Genomic DNA, 27705 nt, shown 5'->3' on the forward strand with positions numbered 1-27705 from the left:
TTACATTCAAACAATATTTGTGACTGAATAAAAAATGTTTCATTTTATTTTTTATTTATTTTTTGGAAAAAATACAAGGTAATTAAGACTATATAGTTAAAACTGCATACTATATTTAAAGCTCTAAAGCTAATAGCATAAAAGTAGCAAAGGCATTCCTTCATCATGGTAACAATTTTTACACATGGTTCACTGGGTACTTGCAAATGCAAGAAAAGAAATATATAAAATTCAAATGATACTAGATAAAGCCAGATAAATCTTAAAGCTTCGCATAAAAATCCTAAGTGGCTTTTACAAGGAAAGGTAATTCTTTAAAATCATCTTGAAACTAGGAAACGTATTCAAATTACACATATAAAAAGCAATATCACATTTTATGAAAACACAATTCAACTAATATATTGGTTATGTGCTATTTCTCTACAAGTCACCATTTCAGTAAATATGCACAGGGAAAATCTCCACCATATTTATACTTAGAAAACACCTACCAGTGTTAAACTGTGGGATAGGTCAAGATATACAATTATATAAGAAATCTTTCAGTAATTAACATTTACCTATCTTTATTTTTCCTCTTCTGCCCCAAAACAGAAAGCTAGGCTTTAAAAAAAAAAAGGGGGGATCCCTGGGTGGCGCAGCGGTTTGGCGCCTGCCTTTGGCTCAGGGCGCGATCCTGGAGACCCGGGATCGAATCCCACATCAGGCTCCCGGTGCATGGAGCCTGCTTCTCCCTCCGCCTGTGTCTCTGCCTCTCTCTCTCTCTCTCTCTCTCTCTCTCTCTCTCTATCATAAATAAATAAATAAATAAAAACAAAAAAAAAATTAAAAAAAAAAAGGATTTGATTTATATACTTGACAGAGAGAGATTGAGAGCACAAGCAGAGGGAGTAGCAGAGGGGTAAGGAGAGGCAGGCTCTCTCTGCAAAGCAGGGAGGGAGCCTGAGGCAGGGCTAGATCCCATGACTCTGGGATCATGACCTGAGTCGAAAGCAAATCCTTAACTGACTAAGCCACCCAGGCACCCCAAAAATCTTTATGTAATTGATTTTAACATACTCAAGTCTTAACCTTCACCTGACGACACCACAGAAGTCTCAACACACGCAGAGAAAGGTTATCTATCCCTACCCAGTTTATTGAAAAGATTCAGAAGAATAAATGAACAGAATATCTAATTTTTCTCACCTCAATCTGAATATAGAAGTATAGGCTGTTTACCTCTAAAATGTATTTAGGGCAGCCCTGGTGGCTCAGCGGTTTAGCGCCGCCTTCAGTCCAGGACATGATTCTGGAGACCTGGGATCGAGTCCCACATCAGGCTCCCCGCATGGAGCCTGCTTCTCCCTCTGCCTGTGTCTCTGCCTCCCTCTCTCTCTCTCTGTGTCTCTCATGAATAAATAAGTAAAATCTTTAAAAAAATAAAAAAATAAAAATAAAATGTATTTAAATAATAGTCATTAAACATTTAATCATTCATTTATGTATCAGTTTAACGTTTCTGCTGTGTTTGTTCTTTTTTTTTTTTTTTTTTTTTTTTAAATTTTTATTTATTTATGATAGTCACACAGAGAGAGAGAGAGAGGCAGAGACACAGGCAGAGGGAGAAGCAGGCTCCATGCACCGGGAGCCCGACGTGGGATTCGATCCCGGGTCTCCAGGATGGCGCCCTGGGCCAAAGGCAGGCGCCAAACCGCTGCGCCACCCAGGGATCCATGCTGTGTTTGTTCTTTTCGAGGTGTAGCTATACAATAAAAATATTTTTATTATTTAATAAATCTACTTCTATTACACAAGAAAAATAATCTCACAGGAACATCTGCAGTGGGTTGAACATCTAACTCTTGGTTTCAGCTCAAATTGTGGTCTCAGTATGATGGGATTGAGCCCTGTGACAGGAGTAAAGTCTACTGAAATTTCTCTCTCCCTCTCCTTCTGTGGCTTCCCCCCATGCTCGCTCTCTCAGTCTAAAATAAATACATAAATCTTAAAAAAAAATTAAAGAAAAGAAAAAATAATCTTACAAATCACATGCTACTTGTAGGCTGTTTCAGTGTTGGCAGTCTTGGACTGCAGACATAGGAAGCCTGTTTCTACCACTCTCTTTTTAAAGATTCACAACTACATATACTTTGGCATACATTTTTAAGGTTTAATAAAGACTTCTTAAAATTCTAAACATGCTTCTACCCTCATCTAGCTATTTCAAATCCTGACCATTAATATTTTTAATTAGGGAAATTATTCAACAGAAAAAAAAAAAATCAGGAGGCTTGAGTAGCTCAGTGGTTGAGTGTCTACCTTTGGCTCAGGGTGTGATCCCAAGGTCTTGGGATTGAGTCCCGCATCGGGCTCCCTGCATGGAGCCTGCTTCTCTTTGCTCCTTGTGTGTCTCTGCCTCTTTCTCATGAATAAATAAATAAAATCTTAAAAAAAAAATCAGGCCCTAATCAGCAATATTTTTTTTAGGAGGGAAGAAGAATATACTTGTAAATATTAGAAAACTATTGAGGAAACTGGTAAAAACATAATCTACCGCCAATGGAATACTTTATCCAGTGTCAGGCAATGTAACTTTCTGCAATGATTGAAATGCTCAGTATCAGCCGTCCACTATCCAACTCACAGCCAAATGTTGCTATTAAGCAATATGGTTACTATGATTAAGCAACTGACTTTTAAACGTTAATTAATTTTAATTATTTTTAATTTAGATTTAAATAGCCACTGGTAGAGAGTGGCTACCATATTAGAATTAAACAATTCTGACAGCACACTAGGGTCGAACTGTAAATGATTCTCCTAAATATCAAAAATGTTTTTCTCTATTTTTTTAGAAGTGGGGAAAAAAAACCCTCAACTGTGTTGGGTATGGTATGTTCATTTTAGAAAAATCACTCCAAATTTAGAAAGGAATTATTTTATCTTTGAATAACTTTCAAGTTTATGTCTGGTGGGGAAAAAAAAAAAGATTTATTGTACCATCCTTATTGTATCCTAAGACTTACATGGGGAAAGTCTTGGGTTTTTGAGAATTGAATTTTAAGCCTTTTCAGATTGCATTTATACTGTCTATTAAAAAGTTTCAATTTGCCTTAGGGACACCTGAGTGACCTCAGTTGGTTGAGAGTTGGACTCTTGGTTTTGGCTCAGATCAAGATCTCATGGGTCATGAGATAGAGCCCTGAATCAGGCTTTGAGCTCAGTGGGAGTCTGATTCTCTTGCCTCTGTCCCCCTCTCCACTCATGTGCTCTCTCTCTCTCTCAAATAAATAAATACATCTTAAAAGAAAAATAAAAGTTTCAATTTGCTTTAATTTGTTCTGCTGGGTAGAACATCTATCATTAAGACTAAAGCCTCAATAGAACATAGAAAAAAAAGAAATTTATTTTATTAACAACTTTGATAGCCCATATCTCTCTTAAGAGCCTCTTTTGCTATTAACTGTTTTCACTTTCTTATAATGTTTTAAGAAAAACAGATGAGCAAACTTTAATAGCAAGACAAAAGTTTTAACTAATTATGTAATATGGTATATATGAAAAAAACCCTGCTATCTCAGTCTAAAGTGAATATAGAAATAGAAGACATTATAAGAACGCCTGGATGACTCAGCGGTTGGGCCCCTGCCTTTGGCTCTGGTCCTGATCCCAGGATCTGAGATCGAGTCCCACATCAGGCTCTCCGCAGGGAGCCTGCTTCTCCTTCTGCCTATGTCTCTGCCTTTCTCTCTGTGTCTCTCAAGAATAAGTAAATAAATTAAAAAAAAGACATTATAAACAATAAAACGTAAACTTTGTTAAGCAGCTTTCTCAAGCTGGATAGACATCAATCTTACATGCAAATAAAGAAGTAAGAATCATCTCCTGATCTGTACAAACACTGGTATCCAGGCTAAAAGTTGTTTTACTGCTTTCATGGGGGAGGACATCCAAAGCAGAAAAAGAAAGTAAAATAGACAGTGTTAATAGATATGGGTTCCAATTCCAAGCCGTATTTTTGGTATATCATACTCACTGAATGCCTCCTGTCCTCAATTTCAACTTATTTGTCTAAGCAGGGTATATAGTAAAATATCTGATGTGCTTCTTTCCTTAATGTTCACAGAGAATATGAAGGCAGTACATCCAATTACTCATGCGATAGCACATTAAATCATGCTAAAATACACTGAAATTAATAAAAAGGAATGGAACATCCTACCCTTAAAACTGACAGCTGACCGACTACCTGAAATAAAGTGTTCATACAACTTATAGAACTAAGAGAAATAAGGAGTCCTACATATTCACCAATTCAAAGCCTTCAATTTTTATTTTGACCGTTTATAATTTTTTTTTTTATCAAAAAAGCATCATCATACCTAGGTTCTATATTGTTGGCACTATTTGCTTTGAAGACCTCATCAGGCTTTCTGGTAGGGTAAGTAGGCCTTTAGTTCAAAACCTGCTGTTGATTAATTCAATACCTGCCTTTAGAAATAATCAGAAGCCCAAACTCAGAAAGTTAGAAAGAGATGACTCTATAGCCTCCCAACAGAAGTCTAAGAATAAGGCAAATTACAGGTTTTCATTTTAAAACTTCTAACTTGGGGCGCCTGGATGGCTCACTCGGTTAAGCATCTAACTCTTTATTTCAGCTCAGGTCACGATCTCAGAGTCCTCAGATCAAGCCCCAGGTCAGACTCCATATTCAGTTGGGAGTCTGCTTGAGATTCTCTCTCTCCCTCTACCTTTGTCCCCCCCTCCTGCTCTCTCTTTTTCTCTCTCTATAAGTAAATCTTCAAAAAATAATAATAAAATAAAACTTCTGTCATATTACAACCTAGAACAAAGTGAGATCTCCCTTAGGAGAGCTTCCTTAAGTGCTAAACAAAAGCAAAAGCAAAAAAGTATATATAATCTCTTTAAAGCCTTAAAGAAATGAATTACCAGGATTTTAACTTTTTGTCACCCTCTCCAAGCTTACTACTCTCTTCAACTAAACAACTCATTGTCTGTACTACTAGATCAGGTAAGACCAAATATAAACAAAGATAATTTAAAAGCACTTCTTGTATGGTCAATGATTTCAATGAATCATTTTCCTCATATGGAATGCTCATCCTTATTATTACGTATGATTGAAACATCTCTAGAAAAGCCATAATCCCCAAAGGTTAACTCACTAAATTTTTCAACAACTAACATAAGTCTTATTACATGAAATTTAGCTAGAGCTCAATGGTAACTTCATAAAATTTTGCTGAAAATAGAAACCATGCAAATATAACCAGCTATTAGACTTGGTGAACTATCCTCAAAAAATTTGAGTATATATAAGTTGCATGGTTTCCTCAACTTTACCACCCTATTCTTTCAAAACTAATTAGCACTTCTCAAAATCTTTACTTACTAGTTCATAGGTTTCTGCCTTAATGCCATAAATGGTCATCCAGTAGAGGAAGAAAGTGGGTCATACTGTTAATCAGTGTTGAAACATTCCTGGGGTTAATATATACACAATATCCAAAAATGAACTAATCACTTGGGTGAAGTAACATAATGAAGAGTTTCATTTGAGAAAACTTATATGCTGTTTTGACTGTACTTTTATTTCTCTATGTTCTTTAGGAAATTCAAATCAAATTGTAGCAACACAAAGAGGTAAAGCCTACAGGAATTACTATTAACTAAGTTAAACACATTATCTGAATATAATTACAGGGAAATTTTAGTTTTTATCAAAATCAGAGTCTTAGTCCTACCAATCAATATTTGCCACTTACAAGACTGCCTTAAAAAAGGGGGGGTGGGGAGCACCTAGGTGGCTCAGTGGTTGAGTGTCTGCCTTTGGCTCGGGGTGTGGTCCCAGGGTCCAGGGATCAAGTCCCACGTTGGGCTCCCTGCATGGAATCTGCTTCTCCCTCTGCCTGTGTCTCTGCCTGTCTCTCTCTCTCTCTGTGTGTCTCATGAATGAATGAATGAATGTAAATAAATAAATAGTTAAAAAACAAGATCGAAATGAAACTATTCCAGTCCAACTTCAAATATCCAATTTACACTATGGCTATTAAGACTCATGAGGCAATTAAACAATGTAACAAGATGAAGGCAAAAAAAAATTGTTAGATCCAATAACTAAATTTGCCATTACTAATAAAAAAAAACTAGGTTTCAGATAATATATATTGTTTCCTTTTCTATTAAAAGAACTTTGTGGGGATGCTGGGGTGGCTCAGCGGTTTAGCGCCTGCCTTTGGCCCAGGGCATGATCCTTCGGTCTTGGGATCGAGTCTTGCATCGGGCTCCCTGCGTGGAGCCTGCTTCTCCCTCTACCTGTGTCTCTGCCTCTCTATCTCTCTCTGTGTCTCTCATAAATAAATAAAATCTTAAAAAAAAAAAAAGAATGTTGTCATGAATATTAAATAATTATTATCACTATTTTTTCTTAGAACCCTTGAATGATTTCATCATAAACAAGAAATCTGGTCTAAAGCTTTCAATAATAAATTACATAACCCTGGTCCTCATTCAGAAATCTGGCATATAATGGGGATCCCCAGGTGGCTCAGCGGTTTAGCGCCTGCCTTTGGCCCAGGGCGCAATCCTGGAGTCCCAGGATCGAGTCCCACGTTGGGCTCCCAGCATGGAGCCTGCTTCTCCCTCCTCCTGTGTCTCTGCCTCTCTCTCTTTCTCTCTCTGTGTCTATCATGAATACATAAATAAATCTTTAAAAAAAAAAAAGAATTTTGGCATATACTTATTATATACCTTAGGCAATCTCTTAGAACTTCAGTTTGCGATACCATAATTATCTACTTTACACTGAGGTTGTGAAGTTTAGTTAATTATGCTTATAAAGTTTTTAGAGGTACACAGATGAAAGAGAAGTATAAGGCACTGATATAATTAATTGCTATGTACTTAGTGAAAAAAATTTCAACTTAAAAACATTTAACAGCAAGAATCTAGATGAATCCTAAAGACATTATACTAAATGAAATAAACTGGTGCTACAGACTGAACGGTTGTGTCCTCTTCTACCCTGCCATAATTCATATGTTGAAATCTAATCCCTAGTGTGATGACACCTGAAAGTGGGATTTGAGGGTGATTGGGTCATGAGAACAGAACACCCCTGAATGGAATTAGTGCCCTTATAAAATAAGAGACCCCAAAGAACTTCCTTGTCCCTTCCACCATGTGAAGTTATAGCAAAAAGACAGCCATCTATGAACCAGGAAGCAGGCCCTAACCACACACCAAATCTGTCCACACCTTTATCTTGGATGTCCCAACTTCCCAAACCGTGAGAAACAAATTTCTATTGTTTATAAGCCACCGAGTCTATGGTATTTTGTTATAACAGTCCAAACAGGACTAAGCCAGCCAGTCACAACAGGACAAACTCAGTATGATTCTTAACATATTGTGATGTAAGGCACTTATTATGAGAGGTACATGAATAGTCAAATTCATAAAACAGTAAGTAGAATGGTGATTTGCCAGGGGCTGGAGGAGGGGAGAATGGGAAGTTCTTGTTTAATGGGTACAGAGTTTCAATTATGGAAGATGCGGAGTTCTGAAGATGGATGGTGGTGATGGCTGTACAACAGTGTAAATATACTCAATACCACTGAACTATATTCTTTTTTTTTTTTTAAGATTTTATTTATTCACTCATGAGACACACACAGAAAGACAGAGGGGCACAGACACAGGCAGAGGTAGAAGGAGGCTCCATGCAGGGAGCCTAATGCGGGACTCGATCCCTGGACTCCAGGATCACGCCCTGGGCCAAAGGCAGATGCTCAACAACTGAGCCACTGAGGCGTCCCCACTGAACCATATTCTAAACGTGGCTAAAATATTAAATTTAATGTTATATATATTTCACCAGAATAATAAAAAAATTAACAAGTGAAAATCTTACATAAATCACAAACCAACCTTAAATTTTTCTTTCACTAATACACACATTAAAACATTAATCAAATCAAGGGATTCATTTGTTCATTTATTAACTATTAATCAAGAGTTTTCTATGTGGCAGGCACTGTGCTAGACCTGGAAATACGGCAGTGAAAAATGAAGTATGGCAGTGAAGACAAAGTCTCTGTCTTCACAGAACCTATACAGAAATTGTGCAGGCCTACAAACAACCAAAAAGTACAAAAATTATAGCCTTTCTCATAGTGAAAAGTACTACAATGAAGGGTAAGGAGATGCAATGATAGCAAGAAAGGCCCGTCTGAGAAGATTACTGCCCAGAGATCAGAATGAAGCAAGAACGAATGTTTCAGGTAGAAAGAATATCAAGTGCCAATGCCCCAAGGTGGAAAGGCTTAGGTGTTTTGAAAAAATGGCGAGAAGGTACAGTATTGGTGCACAATAAGTTAGAAGTCAGTGGTAGAAGAACTAGGCACAGATCACAGAGGACTTGGAAAGCAACAGTAATAGATGGATATCATTTCAGCTGTGCTGAAAGCCATAGGGATGATTTCATAACGAGTGATGTGATCTGATTAAAAACAAACAAACACCCTTGTTACTGTATACAGAATAATCCTGGGAATAGGGATCCCTGGGTGGCGCAGCAGTTTGGCGCCTGCCTTTGGCCCAGGGCGCGATCCTGTAGACCCGGAACCGAATCCCACATCGGGCTCCCAGTGCATGGAGCCTGCTTCTCCCTCTGCCTGTGTCTCTGCCTCTCTCTCTCTCTCTCTCTCTCTGTGACTATCATAAATAAATAAAAAAAATTTAAAAAAAAATCCTGGGAATAGAAAAGGAAGAGATTAATCAAACAGTGAGACCAGTTTAGAGAACTGTAGTAATTCAGGCGGAAATGAGGGGACTGTCATGGTAGCCATGTCAATGGTAGAAGTGGTTAGATATTGGCTTGCTGGTGGATTAAGAGAAAAAAGCATCAGAGTCCAGAATGACTCCAAGATTTTCATCGGATCAATTGGGTGAATAAGCTGTCACACACTGAGATAGAGGACAATGGGTAGAAATAGGTTTGGTGGTGGTTGTGATGTCAGTATTAAGAATTTGGTTTTAGGGCAGCCCGGGTGGCTCAGTTTAGCACTGTCTTCAGCCCAGGGCCTGATCCTGGAGACCTGGGCTCGAGTCTCACATCGGGCTCCCTGCATGGAGCCTGCTTCTCCCTCTGCCTGGGTCTCTGCCTCTCTCTCTCTCTCTCTCTCTCATGAATAAATAAATAAAATCTTAAAAAAAAAAAAAAAGAATTTGGCTTTGGCAAAGTTAAGTATCCAAATAAAATGTTTCAGGAGAGAGGACATGGTCAACTGTGACAAAATGTTGCTGGACAATACTTAACCTGAGGGCTAAGAAATGGCCATTGGATTTAGTGAGGTAAATTCACTGGTGCCCATGACAAGATTGTTCTCAGTGGAATGCTGAAGACAAAGGCATGAATAGGATAAGTAAAGCAAAGAAAGTGTGATGAGGCTGTAGAGGTGGCATACATGGACAACTCTTTGAAGGAGTTTCACTCTAAAGGACTGTACAGAAATGGTACTATAGCTAAAAGGGGATGTAGGGTCTTGAAATATTTTTGTATTAAAATGAGGGAACAGAACAGCATGTATATATGCTGATGAGATGATGTAGAGAAAAAAAAAGAATGATGATGGAGAAAATTACAGAAGCAAAATCAATGATTACTAAGCATCTAATAAATGCATAAATGTGTCCTTGCTGCTAGAAATGCAAAGATAATAAATATAAGACATGTAATTTAAGGGTTATAAGGAAACTATATTGAAAATCATAGGGGTAAAATATTATATATATATAATTAGGTTAAAAATCCCTTAGAAACAGTATTACTTTATAATAAAGGCTGTCATGTTAAAAAGATTATGCAAAGCAATGTTGATGTATTTTATGATGTGACAGCAATGTCCTTCTAAGCTATACACATGCAGCTGCACAGTGTAAAAATAATGCCATACACAGCTTTTATTTGATTATGCACACTAGGGCTTAAATAGGATCAACATTAGATAAAGAGTAAAGCTAGCAATTTTTAAAAGCATCTCCACTGTATTTTCCTTTTTCCCTCCACTGTATTGACCCATTTCCACTTTTGGATTTCCAGCACCATCTCTTCTCCACTCATCACTTTACTCAAAACAGAAAGCAACTGACATATCAATTATTTACACAAACCATCATTTCCAGAGTTCCGTTCTCTCTGCTTATTAATTACTTTCTACAATGTTTCCCTGCCTCCTAAACAAAGTTACTAATTAGACAGTTATTAACAGCTGATGGGGATTAAGGAATACACTTGTGATCAACATCAGGTGTTGTACGGGAGTGTTGAATCGCTATATTGTACACTTGAAACTAATATTACACTGTATGTTAACTAATTGGAATTTAAATAAAAACGCCACAAGAATTAAATAGTTATATAAAAATCTGAACACTATAAAGACAAGTGATTACATATTAGTGTAAATTAATTTAGTTATGTTACTCAAACACATTTGCATTTTAAGCTTTTTTCCCTCTAAGACTCTTGATTTCTTGTATATTTTTTTAGATTTATTTATTTGAGCAAGAGAGCATGTGTGTGCGTGCTTATACTTGCATGCAGTAGGAAGGGCCAGAGAGAGTTCCCAGGCAGACTCCATGCTGAGCTCGAAGCCCAGCTCAGAGCTCGATCTCACAACCCAGAGGTCACAACCTGAGCCAAAACCAAGAGTCAGGCGCTCAACCAACTCTGCCACCCAGGTGCCTCAATTCCTTGTGTATTTTTATACTCTGTCCTGTTCTAAAATAAGATATGAAGTAATACATTTAGGTACATAATACACAAATTAAAATTAGAAATTGAGAGCAAAAAAAATAACATTAGGCCAAGAATAAAGTTAGTTTCAAAATGCATGCCATGGGATGCCTGGGTGGCTCAGCAGTTGAGCATCTGCCTTTGGCTCAAGACATGATTCTGGAGTCTCAGGATCAAGTCCCACATGCATGGATCAAGTCCCGCTCCCTGCATGGAGCCTGCTTCTCTCTCTGCCTATGTCTCTGCCTCTTTCTCTCTCTCTCTGCGTGTCTCTCACGAATAAATTAATAAATAAAATCTTTAAAAGAAAATGCATGCCACAAAGCCCTGTAACCCTTGTAATAGGGGCAACCCAAGATAGGTTTCCTGATAATCAATGCAAAGAAGTGACTGCCATATGCAGCTTTTGTTGATTTATATTATTCACAGTACTCATAAAGTTAAATCATTTTTTTGAAGGAAGAAAGCTTGCTGAGACCTGAGGAAAGTCTTTCTATGGAGTTGTCAAAAAGATTCTAGCAATAAACAAAGTAATCGGTTTTGAACAGCTATTTCTTTAACATTCCTCAGAGACCGGCCAATGGCATAATACTTAAGAGCATTTCAGCAGCTAAATAGAGTTCAAGATGTCACATATAACTTTACTTCTAGGAAAAGATGTGGAACATTCCAGAGAAGTACTCTACCTATTTCAGGCATCCCTCCCCAAAATATGTTAGAAATCAAAATGGATTTTAAAATTGAGATAAAATACACCATTACATAAAATTCACAATTTTAAAGTGTACAATTCAGTGGTTTTAGTATATTCACAATGTTGAGAAACTATTTAATTCCAGAACACTTTCATCATCCCAAAGAGAAAAATCATGCCAATTAAGTAGTCATTGCCCATTCTCCTCCAGACTCTCCCTCCCCGCCCCTAACAATCCCTAATTTATTTTCCGTCTCCGTGAATTTGCCTATTCTGGACACTTTCACATATATGGAATCATAGTATGTGATGTTTTCTGTGTGGCTTCTTTCACTTAGTAAACTGTTTTCAAGGCTCATCCATACTATAGCATATATTAGTATTTCATTCTCTTTTAAACAGATGAATAATATTCAATTATATGCACATCTTATCCAACCATTGGTTAATAGACATTTAGTTGTTTCCACCTTTTGGCCCTTATGAATAACACTATAAACATTCATATACAAATTTTTGTGTGGACGTAAAGTTTCAGTTCTCTTAGATATATATACCTAAGAACAGGAATTTTGAGTCGTATGGTAATTCTATATTTAACTTATTGAGTAACCGCCAAACTGTTTTCCAACATGGGTGTAGCACTTTACATTCCCACAAGTAGTATATGAGATACCCAAGTTTTCATACCTTTGCCAACAATTGTTATTTTCCATTTTTTTAATACTCATCCCAGTGGGTCTATGGTTTTGCTCTGCATTTCCTGATGGCTAATGATATTGAGCACTTTGTCATGTGCTTATTGCCATTTGTACATCTTCTTTGGAGAAATGTTCGAATCCTCTGCCCCTTCTTTGAGTTACTTATCATTTTGTTGTAAAGTTTAGTTCACAATGAATTTTTAAAGATTCTCATCTATTATGAGTTCTGATTAGGAGTGACAAAATAAATTATACTTTGTGTAAATGATATAAGATCAAAACTATTTTGAGGCAGAAAACACATCTCCATGTTGTATGGATCTATTGTATAATGCTAACCAATATCAGTACAAATCCTTGCACTGCCTGTGAATTTTCTTCCTCCTCACTATCAAATGTGTTGCCTATTTAATGAACAGTTGGTATCCATAAAGAGGCATATTGTTTTAACATTTCAACAAAAACTGGCAATTGTCAAATAATCAGAAAAAAAAAGGCGGATATTAAAACAGCTTGAAGCATTTCAAAAGAAACTAACAAATGGATTACAGCTTGAGGAAGTAAAGCATATAATATCTGCATGCTCATTGACTTCTTCATGCAGGTTGAAAAGCTTTAAAAAAAACTTTAGAAGTCTCATTTGGAGCTTTAAAGGCAATGCTAGTTTGACTCTTTCAATAGCAAAGATATGGAATACTCTGGTCTGAATAAGCAACATTTTTCTTTAAAGTTCTAGGAATATAAGATACTGATCATCAAGCTAGTTAACCGGACATAATCAGCAGCTTAAATTCATGCTAAAAAAGATGGTGAAAAGAACATTTGTGAGTTTCTGAAGAATGTGATCCTTAAGAGAATTTGAAACAAACAAACAAACAAACAAAAAAAAAAACTGAATTTACTGGGAGAAGAGGACAAGATCATGAAGAGTTGTTAATAAGTTTAATCACTTGAATAAGTTTTATTATATATAATTTTAGTTCACCACTGCCATAGCGAATGAATTTTATCATACCATTTACTATTCTTTTCCTTGTGTTAGGTTTTCTATGACCTACGCTCTCACATTATTTGGCATGATCTCTGCTCTACCTAGTGATGCACAGGCAGCATTTATCAAATAACAATTAATGTATGCCGAATACTCCAGAACAAATCATGCCTTGATTTAAATTTCAATCGATTATTTGTGATATTATCACAGTGATATACAGTATTACATATTAATGCTACCCAGTCTGTTCTCAAAACAATGCATAAAGATTTAAATTTAAAAATGATTCTTATTTTGGGGGCACCTGGATGGTTCAGCGTTTGAGTGTCTGTCTTCGGCTCAGGTCATGTTCCCAGGGTCCTGGGATTGAATCCCACATCGGGCTCCCCACAGGGAGCCTGCTTCTCCCTCTACCTATGTCTCTGCCTCTCTGTGTCTCTCATGAATAAGTAAATAAAAAATTTTTTTAAAAAGATTTTTATTCTCAAACTGCTAGTGATTTAAATAAGCATAAAAGCTGGAATATTTCAAAGAGAATAGCTGCCTTTAGTTTCTAAGTAAACTGTGAAGTGAGCTATTCAGGATGAAATAATGATTGTTTTTGCAGCAACCCAAGAATAACCAACATACAGCAAAATGTGCAGGCTGTGTTCTCCCTTTTCTTATCATATACCTAAACAAAACAGGTAAAGAAGTTTACTACACAAAAACAGATTTAGTGCTGAACTTATGTAATTATCCATTTAATCAGCAAGTTTTCTCACGTTAAGAGGAAATAGCATAAAAAGATGCAAATGTTTGCTTCCTTTTTAAAGTTAGTAGATTGAGAATTTTTTAAAACAAAAACATGTTTAAAAAAAAACCTTAAAATTTCTCATGGTAAAAAATATATTTTTGGGACACCTGGGTGCCTCGGTTGGTTAAGCATCTACATTCAACTCAGGTCATGATCCCAGGGTCCTGGAATTGAGTCCTGCATCAGGCTCCCTGTTCAGTAGGGAATCTGCTTCTCCCCCTATGTGTCTGCACATCTCTCTCTCTCTCTGTCTCTTGTGAATAAATAAATAAAATCTTAAAAAAAAAAAAAAGAATATGGACAATATCATTCCAGTGTTTTAAATGTGATTTCACTGTATAGTTGAGTGCAAGGGATAAAAAAGTAGACTAATACTTGATTTGAAAGGCTCTCTAATATATCACCCTGAGGGGAAAGTGATCTCATTTTGAATTACCTTTTCCTGTCATTTCTAGCCCCAGGACACTTTTTACCCTTCTCTCTCTGCCTTCTCCCTTTTTGTCTAGAGAAAAGCAACTTCTATCAGAAGCCCTTTTCTAACCTCTGGCATCTGCCCTCCAACCCCAATGCCAACTTTTAGCACTCCCTGCAGCCTGGATAAGTGCTGATCTTAATACCCCATCAGATACTGTGCATATCTCTTTCACTAATTAACTTATCTCAAATGATTGGGATCTTTTTATTGTTTCCTCTACTAGATACCAATTTTCATAAAAGCAATGATTATGTCTCATATATAACAGATGCTTGTGGTATAATAAAAAAGTATTTAGTCTCTATCTCTGGTTCCTAACACAGAGCTCCAAAAAGTTCTGAAATTTAAAGATTTTCGTTATTTTATTTTATCTGAGAAAGAGAGACAGAGAGCAAGGGGAGGGGCACAGAGAGAAGGTGGAGAGAATCCCAAACAGACTCTCCACCCAGCCCCAGAGCCCAGATATAGGGCTCAATCCCACCACCCTGAGATCATGACCTGAACCAAAACTGACAGTAAGACACTCAGCCGACTGAGCCACCCAGGGACCCCAAAAGTTCTAGAATTTGAATTTACTACCCCTTGGGCGCCTGGGTGGTGCAGTTATGCATCCAACTCTCGGTTTCAGCTCAGGTCATAATCTCAGGTTTGTGAATGGAGCCCTGTGTCAGGCTCTACACTTAGTGTGGAATCTGCTTAAGAGTCTCTCTCCCTCTCTTTCTGTCCTTCCCATCCCCACCGTCCACTCTTTCACTCTAAAATAAATAAAATCTTAAAAAAATGAAATTATATAAAAATATATTTATTAAAAGCCTTTAAAACTCAATTTGTTGAAAATCAATTACATTTTTAAGTGAGCAAAGGATTTTAATAAAAATTTATCTAAAGAAGATATAGAAATGAATGATAAACACATTAAAAGATGCTCAACATCACCAGCCATTGGGAAAATGCAAATCCAAAACACAGTAAGATACACTTCAGACCCCGTAAAATAGCTAAAGTGAAAAAGAGAGAAAATAACAAGTATTGATGAAGATATGGAGAAACTGGAGCCTTTGAAAACTGCATTATATAATGTTACAGCCACTTTGAAAAATATGTAACAGTTCTGCAATCAGTTAAACTGAGTTACCTAGTCACCCAGTAATTCCTCTCCTAGTATATACCCAAGAGAACTGAAAACATAGATCACATAAAAATCGACATGTGGGGGATCCCTGGGTGGCTCAGCTGTTTAGCGCCTGCCTTCAGCCCAGGGTATGATCCTGGAGTCCCAGGATTGAGTCCCAGATTGGGCTCCCAGATTGGGCTCCCTGCTCCCTGCTTCTCTCTCTGCCTGTGTCTCTCATGAATAAATAAAATCTTAAAAAAAATGGACATGTGTTTTGTTCATGAATGGTCATAGCAGCATTTTTCTTAAGTGTTTAATATTCATAATTATTCAAATGTCCATCCCTGATAAATGGATAAACAAAATGTGGCATACCCCTGCAATGAAAGATGATTCAGCAATAACATGAAAGGAAGTACTAATACATGCTACGACATGAGTGAACCTAGAAGAAAACATTATGTTACATGAAAGAACCAATCACAAAATGGGAAGGACAGAAAAACCAACTTTACCACATATTGTAAGGTTCCATTTATATGAAATTTCCAGTATAGTAAATTACTAGTTTCTAGGGCCCATAAGAGTGGGAAACCTGTAAATTACTGGTTTCTAGAGGTCAGAGAAGTGGCAAGTAGAGAGTAGCCTCTAGTTTATATATGGGATTTCTTCATGAAGTCCTAGTTTTACATAGTGGTGATGGTTATACAATTCTGTGAATATATATTAAAAGTCACTGATTTGTATCATATATTTACTTTTAAAAGGGTACATTTTATAGATGAATTATGTATCAATAAACTTAGTAAAAAAAAAAAAAACAGTTAAGAGACTGGTAGGAGATACTACAAAGACCCAACATAGGTCCTAAAAGAAGTGGAGGAAATAATAAAGAAGCAATATTTTAAGAATCAACAAGTGAGTGTTTGTTAGAATTAAGGAAATAATTCATTTCTCAGATTCAAAGTATATTTTGTGTCCAAAGAAGGACAAATAAAAATATATTCACATCTAGACCCGTCACCTAGATGTGGAACTTTAGGGTAGGATAAAAAGAAATCACAAAAAATGTCAAAGAGAGAAAGACATGTTATCTCATAAGGAATACTGACAGACCATTCCTCAGCAACAAGAGAAACCAAAACACAATGAAGTAATAGCTCCAAAACTGAGAAAGTCTATATAAAATATAATCATTCCTTAAAGATTATTTTTTTCTTACTTAGGGGAAGGTAATTTTAATTGCAGATGCTGTTTCTTTCTTGATTATTCATTTACTAAGGTTTATAAAAATCCTGAAGCAATTTTGATACTTTATGTTTATCTAGGAAATTATGTGTTTTATATAAGATTTCAAATTTCACATAAAGTTTTTCATTTTATTTTGTTACTTTTTTTAGATGCCTGTGATTTTAGTATTTTTGTCTTCATAATTCTTGATGGAAGGAGCCCCTTGTTATTAATTTCTGTAGACTTGATAATATATCTTACTTTGATATCTACTTAGTCTGAAATTAATGAAATTAATCCAACTTTCTTTTATTTGTAGAGTATATCTTTTATATTCTTTTACTTTATTCTATGTCTTTATATTTAAAATGGGTTTTTCTTTTAAATAGCATATAGTTGGCACTTGCATTTTTGTCCAATTTGACAATTTTTCTCTTAAGTATTTAGATTATGTACATTAAATATAATTATTAATAACACTGTATAAATCTATCATGTTTTTTATTAGTATTTTTTCTTTTCCCTCTCGACCTATTTTCTTTTAGATTAAGTATTTATTTATTTATTTATTATGGAAAAGAGAGAAGAAAAAGAGGGAAAGACTCATTTTATGAAGCTAGATTAATTTTGAAAGTAAAACCAAACCAATTTCAGTTGCAAAATCCTAAATAAACTGGTAAATCAAATCTAGCAGAATACTAAAATACTATTAATAAATCATGACTAAGCACTTTTTCTAAAGATTTATTTATTTGAGAAAGAGAGAGTGTGCACAAGCATGCAGAAAGGGGAGGTGCATCGGGGTGCTCAGAGGGAAAGGGAGAGAGAGAATCAGGAGAGAGAAAATCTTAGCAGATTCCACACCTCCTGCAGTCTGTTGTGGAGCTTGATCCCTGGCCCTGAGATCATCACCTGAGCCGTAATTAAGAGTCTGATTCTTAAACGACTGAGCCACATAGTGTCTCTAAGCAGTTTCTATTCAGAGAATACAAAGACAGGTCTATTTCTGAAAAGCTATTAATGTTAGTCACACTATTAGTGAATTAAAAGGAGAAAATTACAGTATCTTCTCAAGAATGCAAAAAAAAAAAAATGTATTCTGTAAAATTCGAATATAAATTGTGATTAAAACTCTTATCCAGGGATGCCTGGTGGCTCAGTGGTTGAGCGCCTGCCTTCTGCTCAGGGTGTGGTCCCAGAGTCCCGGGGTCAAGTCCCACATGGGGCTCCTGCATGGAGCCTGCTTCTCCTCCCTCTTCCTGTGTCTCTGCCTCTCTCTCTGTCTCTGTCTCTCATGAATAAATAAAATCTTTAAAAAAAAATAACTCTTATCCAACTTAGTTGAACAATAGAAAAGTTTTTTTTTAACACAACAACATATTATTGATAGTAACAAATAACTAAAATAAAGAAGTATTCCCAATAGGATCAAGAAAAAACTAAATGTTTGTTGTTACCATTTTTATTTAATATTGTCCTTTAGTTTCTTGTTTGTTTGTTTTTGTCCTTTAGTTTCTAATCAACAAAAAAAGTTAAGTGTATAGGATTTCTGGCTGGCAGCCATGCTGAGACCCCAGCCAACAACCAGCATCAACCACAAGACATGAGCAAAGATTATTAAAAATAATCTCCAGATTATTCCAGCCTATGGCTGCCAGACTTCAGTCACTCCATCTGAGGCATATGGAGCAGAAAAGGAAACTCTGCTATACCCTGTCTGAATTCCTAACACACAGAAACCATAAAATATAATAAGTGTTGTTATTAAGCTACTAAATTTTGAGTTATTCACTGGAATAATGGGAAAAGATTTTTAAATTTAAAAAAAAAGCATAATCGTAACGGAATAAACTAACAATTTTTAAATTTCTATACAACGAAGACATTTTAATCAAAGTGAAAAGACAAGCCACTGAGAAAAGATAGCTCCAATTGCTATAACTATAGAATAACAAATAGACAACTTAAGTTCGAAAAATGGGCCAAGAATATCAACAGGCAAATCACAAAAGACGAATTTTAGATAACTAGTAAATGAGTGAAAGATATTCAATCAGGCAATGGGAGAAATAAAAATAACGATCAGGAATCACTTAATAACCAGATTGGCAAAATTTTATGTCTAATAACATCGAATTCATTAAGGATCAAAAAGATATGAAGTTTGCATGTACTGTGTAACAGCAATTACCCCCTACGTGATGATGTTATCCAGAAAAGCCAACGACCCACGGCAGGGACAGATGTAGATGTAGACTCTCCAGATGTAGAGACATCAGGGGCTCAAGGGGCCCTTGGGAGCAGTGAAAGGGATACACTGAGGGAAAGGTGGGTGTGGTCTGCTGCCAGCCATGCGGTCAGAGCTGTCCCAAGTCACAACACAGGCCTATGGACTGTGGAATGTTAACATACAACCAGCAGGGAGCAATTTGTCATTAGATAATCATTTCAAGGTGCAAATCCAATTCCAGATATACATTCTTCATAACTCCCACAGCTATGCATTAGAAGACAAGGAGAGGAATGTTCCTTTTGACATTCATAGTGAAAAATTATAAACACCCTATATATCCATTATTAGAACAGATAAATTAACTATATTATATTCATACAATAAAATACTCTTCAGTAATGAAGATGAATGACTTACAGTACATAAATAAATATAGATAAATCTGAAAACAGATTAGTGATAAAAGCAGATTGGAAAATGATACATACAGTATAATGTTATATAAGGTTTTAAAACATGCCAAACAATACTGCATATCATATACATGTATGGTAAAAAAGGTATACTTTCCTAGGAGTGACTAACATAAAGATCTCTTCTATGGAGAGAAGAAAGAAAAAGAATGGGGTTAGGTAGGTATATATGAGGTTTCAAGTGTATCTGTTTTTATTTATGTATAATAAGTTGAACCATATGTGGCAAAAAGTTAACATTTATTAAAGCAAGGTGGTAGGTACAGTACAAACACTTTCATTGTACTATTTTAGAGTCTGTATGTTTGGAATGTTTTAAACATTTTTTTTTAATTTTAAAAAAGATTGCAAGGGACCATGGAGAGTTTGGAGGTTTGAGAAAGTGAAAAGATTTGGAATCTTGATTGTAGAAAATGTACTAAATTCAGTTTATTAGAAATGAGTGATACAATTGTCAGTAAAAATACAGTAATTGTAATGCATGGAAGCAATTTATAGAAAGATTCAAAACAGTGCCATTTTAGACAGATGTTCCCTTAATACATTTAATAATGTCTATTTACAAAACATTCTACTTCAATTTCTTTGCTCTACAAAATAATTAGACAATTATATAATAATAAAAAACAAATCTCTGGGGGAGCCTGGCTGGCTCAGTCAGTGAAGCATGTGACTCCTGATCTCAGGGTTATGGGTTCAATCCCCACTTTAAAAATAAAATCTTTAAAAAAAACTTTAACAAATTTCTGAAACCATAATAAATTTATACAAAAGACTATTCTACTAGCAACTTTTAAAGTTATGACTATTCTAGAAGACATATCTCTTTTCAAAGATATAGTAACTGAATGTAGAGGATTCTGAATACCAATATTTGAATGTAAAATGCTTTGATTTTATTAACTGACACAATTTAAAGGGATCTATAAAAACCCATTTATGTCTTCCAAACTCTAAATGTCAAAGTTATTGTGTAACTCCAGGCTTTACTGAAAATGGTTAGAATTAATTAGAAAACAAGGGGCACCTGGGTAACTCAGTTGATTAAGCATCTACCTTTGACTCAGGTCATGAACCTACGATGCTGGGATGGAGTCCTACATCGAATTTTTTACTCGGTGGGGAGTCTGCTTTTCCCTCTACCCCTCCCCCCTGCTTGTGATCTCTCACTCTCTCTCTCTAATAAATAAATAAAATCTTAAAAGACAAAAAAGAAAACAAAAATCCACTTCTTGTAATAGCCCTGCACTTAAACAACAGAACTATAAGCTCTATTGGATCTCTCTGATTTTTAGAGTCTAAGCTTTACAATAATCATCTTCTCTTTCGAATGAGTAATTAGAGTCAGTAATCATTCCGTATTTTTTGAGAGCAGGAAATGTGTACTGTGCATCACTGTTTTCCCAATGCTTAATCCATAATACATGTTCAATAAATAATTATTTGTTTAATTAATGAAATGAATCTAGCCCCTAGCACAGACACAGCCTCAAAATCTCTGTAACTGATTGTACAGCCAAAGTAACCACTGTGGATCAGATCCAATTGTTCTTTCAGCTTAAGATTCTGGAAACTATTTAGAGGCCTTGTTATCCTCAGGAGTTACATTTTTTTTTTTTTTTTTTTTTTTTAGGATTTTATTTATTTATTTGGGAGAGAGTGAGCAGGAGTACACAGAAGGAGAGGCAGGAGAAGAGGGACAAGCAGACTCTGTGTTGAGCGTAGAGCCAGACTCAGGGATCAACCGTGACCCTGCAATCGTGATCTGAGCTGAAATGAGGATTGCTTAACACACTGAGTCACCCAGGTGCCCCAAGAGCTCTACTTTTAATACTACCCCCTAATACCTCAGGCAGTAAACAAATCATTTGGATCTAAAATTCTCTTAAAGATAAAGGACCAAAAGGCAGTTCTTTTAAATTTTATGAAAATATTTTTATATATGGGAATTTCATAATTCATAGACTAATTTTGATTCAAAAAGCTAAGATTCATTGCTAATGCTCTAGGTAATATGATGATGAAGACTAAGACAAGGTCAAAAAAAGAAGAAAAGACTAAGACAAGGTCACTGGATTTAAAAAGGAGAATATAACCATGATGCACAAAGGAATTATTTCAATAAAGAGTAGGACAAGACGGCAAATTACTTTTTATAAATGTGATAATAATAATTATCTAGTTTAGACTTCTTATATTTAGGATTATGTGGCTGATTCTATTAAGGATTAATACCACAATAAAGAACCAATCACAATAGAAAAGAAAATTCCACATATCCATATAATATAGGCTACGCTAAAAGGTAAGTCATCAACTATTTGTTTACTATATTTCATATGTATTTTGGTAAGACAGGAACATAAAGAGCAGGACAATTTTTCTTTTTCTTTTCCTAAGATTCTATTTTTAGGTATCCTCTACACCCAATGTGGATTTTGAACTTACAACCCTGAGATCAAGAGTAACATGCTCTACTGGCTGAGCCAGCAAGGAGCTGCAGGATAACTTCTTTTTTTAAAGTACAGCAACTTATTAAACAAATAACTTTTCTTTTGCTGATTTTATCCTGATTAAAGAGAAAGTATCAAAACATTTTAAGAATGTTGAGGACTAAAACCACAAATTGCAAGGTGCAAGGTGGTAGTTAAGCAGCAAAAAAAAAAAAAAAAAATAGTACAATATCATAGGAAAAGCAAATCATACATAGAATAAAAGTTGTTCCTGTACTACATTATCTACTACTAAAATAATGATGTTAATAATTATGAAACAACTACTAAATATTTTTAAAGCATGTATTATTTGTATAAGGCTTTTTCCAGGCAACTGTCCCTAATAGTGTTCATAAGAAATATAAAAATTAGGTCTATGATTCTTTACTTTACCATTTTTAAATTATATTAAAATAAATATAAAATATACCATCTTAGTTTTAAATGTACAGTTCAGTGGTACTAAGTGCATTCACATTTTTGTGCAGCCATCACCACCATCCATCGCCATAATACCATATGTTCTTTGAAAAACACTGTTAACATCCTGATTGTGTGCAGTACAACTTAAGAGTAAAAAAGCAAAGGAGAAAGAAAGTTCAATGAGCTAATTTCAATGAATGGAACATAAAGGTGGTCGCTTACAATGCAAATATTCTGTAGTATTCTGGCCTGGAATGCATAACCTGAATCTAACCATGAGGAAATATCAGACAAACCCAAATTAGGTGCATTCGATTAAAAAGAAGTGGGGGAGACATTTTCTTCAAAAACATCAGTGTTAAAGATGATAAAGAAAAATTATTGAGAAGTTACAGATTAAAGGAAACCAAAGAGAAATGACAATTAATTATAAAGCTTGATCCTGGACTGGCTTCTGTATTAAGTGGAAAAAAAAAAACACAAAACACAAAAAGTAAAAATTAAAATATGCACGGGAGATTAGAGTTTTGTTAACTTTAAATTTTTCTGAAGATTTAAATAACTGTACTCATTCTTTTTTTTTAAAGATTTATCTTTATTTATTTATTTATTTATTTATTTATGATAGAGAGAGAGAGAGAGAGAGAGAGAGAGGCAGAGACACAAGCAGAGGGAGAAGCAGGCTACCTGGTCAAAATGGGACTCCATCATTCATAATCCCTCTGTTGCTCCTCCTGCTTGTGCTCTCTCTGTCAAATAAATAAATGAAATCTTTAAAAATAAATAAAATTATTTTATCTTACTTCTGATTTACTTTCTTCCTTGCTGTTTCATTGTTTTTTTCAGTAGTCTTTTTATGTTTATTGCTTCTTTTTTTTAAAGATGGCTCCACGCCCAGGACAGAGTCCAGTGAGGGGCTTGAATTCATAATCTCAGATCAAGATCTGAGTTGAGGTCAAGAGTCGGTCAGTCAACTAACTGAGCCACCCAGGTGCCCCTCATTAGTTTTTAATCTTATTTTCATTTTAGTTGAAATTTTTATCTATTTGTTATTATTACTATATTAGTCTCACTTTATGATGATGAGAAGGAAGCATGGTAATATGGTTAATATGAATTTTGAACACATGGACTGGAATCCTTTTTTCCATCCATTTCTGTATTACATCTCAACAAAATCTAAGCTTTAGTATATTAGAAGTTATACATTCAGACAAAAACTCATTTCCCAATATTATGTACTTGCAAAGATATCATATTTAGACTGCTGAAATAGTGATGCTTTCTCATATTGTGTACTATCCTGGTTTTCTGCTTTATATAATCATTAATAAGCTCTATAAATAATATATATTATAAGAAGGTAAATTAGACTTTATATTCATAGAAGGGCTTGATGCAGGTAGAAAAATAATCTTCTGATAGAACTCCAACACTGTCTCCAGTAATTGTTTTATTGTATCCTAGCACAAATCTTGTTTACCTGTATGAAATTTTATAATCTATAAAGATAATGTATATATTTTTTCATATTACTTCTTAACATATCAATGAAGTACACAGAGCAAGTATCATCACAGAAAAGGAAATTGAAGCTTAAAGACTGATTAAATGATTTACCAAAATTACATAAATAACAAAATGGCAGACTACAGAGGACTTAAATGCCAACATGTCCCAAACCTAAACAATGGGAAGGACTTCTCTTGGTCATGTCAGAGGGGCAAGTGAAAAGAAATACTAAACATTGTAATGCAGAACCTAAAGCAGCACTGAGTGACCTTACTACTACATCAAAATTATTAAGATTATCTCTATAATTCCTGCAATACGACCATAGGCACCTTGGCACTTCATTTTGTTTGCTGACAATAAGCAAGTATGCTCTACTTCCAAAATTTCTACTACACCAAAAATACTGAATCAGACATGACTTTAAAAGCTTTTTGTTTTAGGACAGTTGGGTGCCTCAGTGGTTGAGTGCCTGCCTTTGGCTCAGGGCATGATCCGGGAGTCCCTGGATTGAGTCCCACACATCAGGCTTCCTGCATGAAGCCTGCTTTTTCCCTCTGCCTATGTCTCTGCCTTTCTCTCTGTGTCTCTCATGAATGAATGAATGAATGAATGAATGAATGAATGAATAAATAAATAAATAAAATCTTTTAAAAAAAATAAAAAATAAAATATTTTTGTTTTGAACTGATGGTTACCAGAGTGGAGGTGGGGAGGGAAGATGGGAGAAATAGGTGATGGGGATTAAGGAGTGCACTTGTCTTGATTGAGTATTGGTGATATATGGAATTGTTGAGGTACTACACTTTACACCTGAAACTAACATAACACTATATGTTAACTATTCTGGTATTAAAATTTTAAAAAGATAAACAATTTCAAAAAATAAAAAGCTTTTTCTTTGGGGGAGGTATAGAAGAATGAACAGGAGAGCAAATAGTAAATAATACTATTATACACAGCAGTTCTGACTCTTTCAAGATAAGCTCTTCACTGAGAAGTTTTTTTAGCCTGAATCCTTATAACTATAATCTAGAACCAATAAAGTAAAGATCAAATGTGTTAGGAACAAGTAATGAAGACTGAAGAGAGCCACGGAAAAGACTGGTCCATGGCATGGGGATAGTCTTATTCCTGCCACTGATGAAAAATATTCATTTTTGCAAAAGCACAGCTAAAGAGAATGAACATAGGCACTCCTCAGCATTCACCTGTGACCCAGATTCCAAAGAGTGGTTAGGGCTTGCTCTGATTTGTGGGTGTGGTTGGAGGGAGGATCTTTCAAGTTGGCAATATAAAAGAAGAAACGCTATAGGAAAGAAAAACACCAATCTTCTTAAGGTTTTTTTCACAGGTATAAAATAATAGCAAATGAGGCTGCAATTGTTTGCAGAGGTGATAAGGAGTTGGGAGACTAGATGGATGGATACACAGTCTTATCAGATAAAGTGCTCTTAGAGGCAGTGGGCAAATTTTCAAAACTCTCTTTCACCAGGTAGGCACTCTAAAGTGGAAATAAAGGAGCACCTGGCTGGCTCATGGAGTTTGGGGTTGTGAGTCCCACATTGGGCACAGAGATTACTTAAAAATAAAATCAATCAATCAAGTGGGAGTAAAAACAGAATTGGGGCCTGGGCAGTTTTTCCAAAGGTTATGAGTCTACATATGAATGCAATGGTCATAAAGAAAACAAAATAACAATCGTCAAAAACAATGATCCAGGGGATCCCTGGGTGGTGCAGCTGTTTGGCACCTGCCTTTGGCCCAGAGCGCAATCCTGGAGACCCGGGATCGAATCCTGCATCGGGCTCCCGGTGCATGGAGCCTGCTTCTCCCTCTGCCTGTGTCTCTGCCTCTCTCTCTCTCTCTCTCTCTCTCTCTCTCTCTGTGTGACTATCATAAATAAATAAAAATTAAAAAAAAAATGATCCAGTACCCCCCCCCAACCTCTTGCGCTGTTGAACAAAGAGCTAAGAGATTGAATAAACCTATATTATCAAAACCTTCAGGATACAAGATAGTACCCAGGGAAACAGGGAAAGAAGTCAAGAAGGATCTACCTGTATATTCTTAAGCAAATAGTAGGTCTTTATGAATCTGTCCTTATAAGAAGATGACTTAACCAGAAGAAAAAGCTGGATAAAAATTTTGTCATTAAAAGCCATGAAATAAACCCAGTATGTGAGAGATTAATGAAGAAAACATATACCAAGAAACAAGAATAAATGACTACTTTCTACTCCCAGGAAAATTTCACTGTATAAGTCATAAAATGAAATAAAAATAGAACGAATTAAAAATTGTGAATTTAGTACAACCCTGGTCAAAACTCAAAGGATTATTTTCTGGGACTTGACAAAATGGTCAAAATACACCTGAAAAAACAACTAGCAGAATTCTGAAATACAGGACCAAAGATGAAAGGCCTATCCTAGGGCAGCCCTGGTGGCTCAGTGGTTTAGCGCTGCCTTCAGCTCAGAGCATAATCTTGGAGGCCAGGGATCGAGTCCCACATCGGGCTCCCTGCATGGAGCCTGTTTCTCCCTCTGCCTGTGTCTCTGCTTTTCTCTCTCGCTCGCTCTCTCGCTCTGTGTCTCTCATGAATAAATGAAATCTTAAAAAAAAAAAAAAAAGGTCTGTCCCAAGAAATATCACAAAACTTATACAAGTTAGCAATTAAAATTGAGGTACTGAGGAAGAAATAAGGATATGAAAGAAACTCTTGGCTCCCTGTGCAGTGCCAAGGCAGTCAGCAAGAACCTAAGCACCTTTTGAAAGGGAGCCAAGAAAGTGGTTGATTTATTTTCTAGGAAAGATTAGTATAATGTGAAAGCATCAGCTATGTTCAGTTTAAGAAATATTGGAAAAACATCAGCCACAAGTACTCAAAGAACCAAAATCTGATCGTCTCAAGGGTCATGTTTTTGAAGTGAGCCTTCCTGATCTACAGAATGAAGTTGCATTTAGAACTGAGGACGTTCAGGGCAACAACTGACTAATTTCCTTGGCATAGTTCCTACCTGTGACAAGATGTGCTCCATGGTCAAAAAATGGCAGAGCATGATTGAAGCTCATGTTGACGTCAAGATTACTGATGGCTATTTTATTTATTTATTTTATTGTTGGTTTTACTAAAAAAAATGCAAAAATCAGATTCAGAAGACCTTTTATGCTCAGTCCCAACAGGTCTGCCAAATTTGGAAAAAGGTGACGGAAATCATGACCCAAGAGGTGCAGACAAATGACCTGAAAGAAGTAGTCAATAAATGGATTCCAGACACTATCAGAAAAGACTTAAAAAGAAGGCTTGCCGGTCTATTTATCCACTCCATGATGTCTTTGTTGAAATGTAAAAATGCTGAAGAAGCCCAAGTTTGAAATTGGAAAGCTCATAAAGCTTCATGTTGAAGGTAGTAATTCTAGAAAAGCTACTGGAAATGAGACCACTTCCCAAGTGGAATGAGCTAATGGATATGAGCCACCAGTTCAAGAATCTGTTTAAAATTCAGACATTATTTTATTTTATTTTTATATATATTTTTTTATTTATGATAGGCACACAGTGAGAGAGTGAGAGAGAGAGGCAGAGACACAGGCAGAAGGAGAAGCAGGCTCCATGCACCGGGAGCGCGACATGGGATTCAATCCCGGGTCTCCAGGATCGCACCCTGGGCCAAAGGCAGGCGCTAAACCGCTGTGCCACCCAGGGATCCCTAAAATTCAGACATTTAATGGTGACAAATAAGAAATCTTATTTGTGA

The 27705-nt window shown here is 35.8% G+C and overlaps 1 protein-coding gene and 1 pseudogene across 25 annotated transcripts in view; one reads left to right on the top strand and one right to left on the bottom strand.

The window, feature by feature from the left end:
- Positions 1-27705, bottom strand: part of BAZ2B (bromodomain adjacent to zinc finger domain 2B) — a 391511-nt gene that overhangs the window by 225461 nt on the left and 138345 nt on the right. For 3 of the 25 annotated variants that reach the window (XM_041721640.1, XM_041721642.1, XM_041721643.1), the window contains one exon: positions 23120-23181. The exons of the other annotated variants lie outside the window; for them this stretch is intronic. The gene's annotated coding sequence lies outside the window, so the exon portion shown is untranslated. The remainder of the gene's footprint in view (positions 1-23119; positions 23182-27705) is intronic. 25 annotated transcript variants of the gene reach the window in all.
- LOC121471689 lies at positions 18786-27446 on the top strand (annotated as a pseudogene).

Source organism: Vulpes lagopus, chromosome 11 (genome assembly GCF_018345385.1).
Source record: "Vulpes lagopus strain Blue_001 chromosome 11, ASM1834538v1, whole genome shotgun sequence".
In the NCBI taxonomy this organism is placed as follows: domain Eukaryota; kingdom Metazoa; phylum Chordata; class Mammalia; order Carnivora; family Canidae; genus Vulpes; species Vulpes lagopus.